Source organism: Octodon degus, unplaced genomic scaffold (assembly GCF_000260255.1).
Source record: "Octodon degus isolate 3935 unplaced genomic scaffold, OctDeg1.0 scaffold00250, whole genome shotgun sequence".
Classification (NCBI taxonomy): Eukaryota; Metazoa; Chordata; class Mammalia; order Rodentia; family Octodontidae; genus Octodon; species Octodon degus.
The window spans coordinates 1,913,854-1,919,713 of NW_004524826.1; the positions used below are offsets into that span (position 1 = coordinate 1,913,854).

Genomic DNA, 5,860 nt, shown 5'->3' on the forward strand with positions numbered 1-5,860 from the left:
TGAGAAATGGTGTGCCTAGGTAATCCTGTGGCTATTCTGACATCACAGTCATTACTTCCACTAAGATGGCTACTATGTCACAAGGTGATAGACTCTTAGGATATTTTGGCATCAGTGCCCAAAACTGTGTCATGTGGATTGTGACTATACATTGCTGGGCAACTGGCAGTGTTCACAGGTCATGTTAGCTGAGGTCCAAGTGGAAATGGGTGGAGGGAGAGGGCTCTACTTTTCTTTGGACAGGTTTGCTCCTGTTTCTGCTCTGGATTTCTAACACAGACCCTTCCCATGTCTCTGTCTGTCTGTCTGTCTGTCTGTCTGTCTGTCTGTCTGTCTGATGCCTTTTTCTCCTCCCTGGAATCTAAAAGCAAAGTCACAGATAAATTGGCCTGGGGACTGTTTGGGATTCCCTTCTGGTTTCTGTCTCAAAGCTTTTTGTTGATTTTGGCCAGAGAGCAACCAGAGAGAAAAGAAATTTTTAATAAAAGCAACTTCCTCCCTTCCTGTGTTTGATGAGGAGGGTAGGGGTGGGAGGGAAGCTCTTAAAGTTCTGGAGAAACTCAGAGAATCAATAAAATCAGACAGAGCTAGTAAGGCACTGAGCTGGGAGGCCAGAGCTGCTGCCTTTTGGGGAAGTGTTCTCCCCTAGTGACATCAGAGGGAGCTGCTGTTGCCTTGGCAACTTCACCTGATCTCAGTGCTGTGAGCACATTCGCTGATTTCAGGGCTGTCTTCCTAAATGATGAAGAGCTAAAAATGAAACTTGCTAGCTTAAAAAAGCAACTTAATCATAAGGAGATACTATCCAGCCTAATGCGATCTGTGGGTAGAGACAGCTCAAAGGAGTAGATGATGCTGGAATAACCTGAAAGGCATGTGGGCGACCAGGATGCTTTTCTTGCATACAAAACCTTTATGTTCTAGAAAAAAGAAACTACTGTCCCATCTCTATCAGAACTCTTCGCTTTTACCCATGTCACAGAATGACATGGTAGCTACCCATGAGTCCTGATCTAGGACTGGATGGTTCTGGAAACACGACAGAGAGGGGGCACCATGAAGTGCCAGGATGATGGAGAAGGGAACGTGTCTCCACTCAAAGTCTAAAATTTCTCATCTATCCACCTTCAACAAATGTGTTCTCCCCCTCCCCCATGGTCTTCCTGAGCTTCTGAGAAGCTCAAAGGCACCAGTTTGGATTGCACCAGAGAAGCAGGTCCTAAGAAGCAGGGAATGAGGAGGAGACATTGTGGAGAGGTCAGGCCCTCAGGAATTTGCACCCCACTCAGCCTGAAGCTCCACCACTTCCTGGCTAAGGGGTCTTAACTAAATTAATTGTCATCACTGAGCTTTAGCACTTTTGTAAAGTGATAACGATGTCTACTCCAGATTTTAAGTAAGAAATGGCATACATAATGCATGTGAAATGCTTGGCACATGGTCCAGCACATGAAAGATACTCAAATAAATGAAAGGTATTCTATTTATAGCAGTCTGTAAAATGTGCCCAGTCCAGAACTGGCATTAGCATACACTAAGCTTTTGCAGAAATTAGACAGTAGAGAAAATGACAAAAGGTATTCGCTCCTCCAGCCTGATACAGCTTTGTACAACCTCTCGGAAGCTTGTAGCCAACCTGGACCTGACTTTTGTTGAGGGCTCAAAGTATGATGCTTTGACATCTGGGTATTCTGATTAACAAAAAGTAGTAGCCTCAGGACCAGGGTTTCCAAGACCTTCTCCCACACCTTCTCTCAATGCCCTGCCTCTCCTGAGGAACAGGAAGGTATTTTCTCTAAAGTTCTCTTATGCTGAGGATATGTCTTCTCAGAACAATTGCAAATGTCTTGAGCCCCTTTCCTATAATGTCATCAAACATGGCAGATTAACTCATAGAAGCAGAGACTGAAATTTAAACACTATGCCCAGAGCCCAGAGGAACGTTATTGCAGCTCACTGTAGTCTCTTCTTCAGGCACTTATGTCCCTTCAAAACCGTTTACTAAAATTGTAATGTAAGAGATCCCTCTTACATCTCCCCCACAAAGAAGGGTATCTGGGCTTCTAAATATTGTTGGATCATTGGTAACTATAGTAGTCAGCTTTCCCAGGACTGGAAGACAGTACCTGACACCGACACCTAAAAGGAGGAGAAGTTTAATTGGGCTCATGGATTTAGGGGATTTAGTCCATGGTCAGCTTGTGGCAAGGCAGAAGCATCAGGGTAGAAGGGCTTGGCAGAGCAAAGCTGACTCCTTCATGGAGGCTGGGAAGCAGAGCCGGGGAACAGCAATAGAGAGGGAAGTGCTGGAGTCCAGACGTAGGTCCCCAAGTTCACAGCTGCACAACCCAACCAGACACATCCAGATGTGGGCTGCACCGAGCCCCCAGAGGAGCCCCAAGCCAGTCACACTGACACAGTCAGGCTTAACTATTACAGATACTCATTTTCCTGTGACCCCACCATGTACGTGACCAACATGCATGTTTCTTCTCCTGTTAATCTTCCTGTTGCTGGCTTATTTTAGCAATTATCCAACTCTCAGAAACAGGAGAAATAGCTTTCCACTGCTCTAGGATTGTAATAATTTTCCTGGAAGAGAAGACTTAAGCCTAATAGAGTCATTGAAATAATTTTTAAATAAATAAGAGATGTGAATAATGTTCTCAGTAGCTCTAGCCAGAGGAGATGAGGCATCTGTTCAGTGCTGTGGTCTGCTCTACCTTCAGCAGGCTCCAATCCCAGTAACTGCTCTGCCTGCAGCGTGTTTCTCTTCTCTTCTCCTCGTTCCTTTATTGCTCCTCTCTTTTCACTAATTTTATTATTATTTTGAGTTTGCATGTGAGTTGATCCTGGTTGCAGTGTAGCTTTCTTGCAGGTAGGTAGGTGGCATAGAACTTGAGGTTATGTTGACTCTGAAGTCTCTGTTCAATGCTGGGTCTTCGAGATGTTTTTCCCTCATTGAGGTGCAGCATGAGGGGCATTTGCAGCACAGCTCTCAGGCACTGTACTCTGGCCAAGTCCTGGACACAATCCCTTTCCCAGGGGGCTCACATCCTATTGGAGAGGCAGAAAGAATCCAAGTAGTCATTTGGGCTTTGTATTGATATGCCCAGTAATCTTTGATTGAATGTTGGACATTTAGATGAGAAGTTATAATACCTCTGGTTGATGCGGTTGCTCCAGAGAGAATTTTCATTTGATTCTGGAAAGGCTGTTACAGCAGAGGCCTATCATATTAAGCTTGCTTAGGACTGAGATCATTCAGACCTACACTTCAGTTTTGTGAGAAGGTGTTTATTTCTTACTCAGCTTTACCTCTTGGTTAAACATTTTTTCTTTTTCAGAGCAGGTTGGATCTACTCTCTTTATTGTCAAGGTCCCCATCCTTTACCAACCCCCCTCCAAACCCATAGAAAACTTGAAAACCTAGGCATGTCCTGGGGAGGGGAGGTGGAGTATGAGGAAACCCCTGTGCTCTGCCCTCTGGCCTGGACAGTGAAGACAGGGAGGGTGCATGGGGGAAGGGTAGCCAATAACTCTAACTGCAGAAGATGTGGCCTGGGATGCATGGGGGCCAGGAGAGCCTGCTGCCAGCTTTCCTCTGGTACCTGCTACCAGCTGGCATCCAGGGGTGGTGCCTGGCATGAGGCCTTGGACAGTGATGCTTCTCTGGCTGGTGGCCAGTGCTCCTGCCAGGCTACTTACTGCAGAGCCCCCTTCCCTGTTTCTTTGCCCTGGCTGTGCTCCTGCTTTTCCTCACTATGCATCAGCAGCCACTTCTTATCACCATCACCTCAAGTCTGGGGTTCTTCCTGGGTGGTGCCTGCCTTGGGTGTGTCTTCTGGGGGTGGGGGTGGACTGCTGGTGCTGCTGCCACTGCCACTGCCATCACCACTGTCACTGCCACTGCTGTTGTCACCTTTCTTCTTGCCTTCTGGGTTGGCCTTTTGCTCCTCAGTGATCTGATCTAAGTAGCCCAAGACAGCATCAATGCTGGACTTGATCTAGGTCAGTTCTGTCTTGATGACCTGCAGCTCGTTGTTCTGTAACTTGATCTTGGCTGAGCCAGTAGTCATACCTCTGGAAAAAGGCAAAGACCTTGACAGGATGGGAGTTTTGACATGATGGACCAAAGGGACTGTGACACGGGGTTGTTTCACAGGAACTGCCCTGGGCACTGGCACTGGTGACAAGTGACCTTAATAGTCAAAGAGCCTGTATATGGCAGATGCTGCTCTCATTAGCCCTTTGGGCCTGCTGGGCTTGGGTTCCCCAGCCATGCTGATGTCCAGGGTCTGCCCAGCCAGCACCCATCCATTCTCTCCCAGCACAGCTGCGTGGGCATGGTGCTCATTAGAGTACTGAACAAAGGCATATCCTCTGTGCACAGAATAGCCGCCCACACAGCCATATTTGGAAAAGATGGTCTCAACATCTGACTTCTTCACCACTGCTGTGTTTAGGTTTCCGATTAAGACTCAAGAATTGATGGATTTGGGATCATTCTTGCTGGTTCCATTGCTTGTCTGGATCTTCAAGGACATTGTGACTGGCGGTACCAAGGTTGAGCTTAGCTAGCTATTTCTTCCTTTGACTGATAGGGTCAGCAGCAACTGTCTCTGGGAACAGGGCCTACCCAGCTGGACTTCCCAGGAGCATGGACTCTCCCTACCTCCAGAGCCTGGCTTTTGGTTAAACCTTTTTAAATGATTTTTTTTTTTTACTATAAAAATGTATTTACCAAATCGTGGCTTCTCCAAATGTATGTGCTGATGTCCAAGACTTATGAGTGTGTTAGGCTACACAGCCAAGAGAAACTAAAGTTGCAGATGGAATTAGATTTGTTAATCAGCTGGCTTTCATATAGAGAAATTGTCTTGGATTTTCTGGGTGATCTAATGTAATCTTAGGACCCTTAGACATGAGAAGGGTAGGGAGAGGAGGGGATCACTATGATGTACTGTGAGAGACACTTGGCTTGCTGTTATTGACTGAATCTGGAGGAAGAGGACCACAGTCAGGGAATACCAGCAGCTCCTGTACCATGGAAAGACCAGAGCACAGATTATTACCTTGAACCTTCAGAAGACATGCATCCCTAGTGCCATCTTGATTTTAGCTCAGTGAGACCCTTGTCACACCTCTATAAAACTGTGCTATACTAGACATGTGTTATCTTAGCCATTACACTTGCAACTTGTTGCAACAGGAGATGAATGTGAGGGGTCCCACGTCAAAGGCTCGAGTGTTCCTTGGTGGGGCCTGAATACCACGTTCTGTCTCCATAGCCCTGGTAAACTGCCGCAGCCTTTGCCTTCTGCCTTATCCTCTTGTGTCCAGCTTCTGTTTGCTATTTACAAATCAGCAACTTCCAGAAAGCAAGACGCGTCAGGAGTCACCATCGCCCATCTTCCTCCTTGTCCCTTCAGGATCTGCACCCTCAGCTTTGGGATGCTTTACAGCCTGAGCTCAATTTATGTCTTTAACCTCAACACTTACAGCTTCCCAGCATTTGAACTTACATTGCCTATAAACCAGCTGGTGTGTAGGGCAGTAAATAAAGGGAAACTATTATGTTATTATCATTAGTAGAATTTGGAAAATCCTGGCTTAGACTAATGGACTTGGGCAAGTCCTTACTCTTCTCTGGGCCTCCTTCTCTTTCCCATATGTAATTCCATTTCAGAAATGACCTCTGGGTGCTCTTCCTGCTCTTGCCATCTCTAACTCTGGGTCACCTGTTAGAAGAGCACTGTGCTGTCTGTTCTTGTGGGGCCCAAGGGGTGCACCTGTGGCCTAGCTGAAGCACATGATAGCCTTATATTGGTGAAATAAAGTCCCTTTGTGTAAAAAAAAA

General features: G+C 46.4%; 1 pseudogene; it reads right to left on the minus strand.

Annotated features, from left to right (window-relative positions):
• Positions 1-3,704: 3,704 nt before the first annotated feature.
• On the minus strand, positions 3,705-4,547 carry LOC101573581 (annotated as a pseudogene).
• Between the last annotated feature and the right edge of the window lie 1,313 nt (positions 4,548-5,860).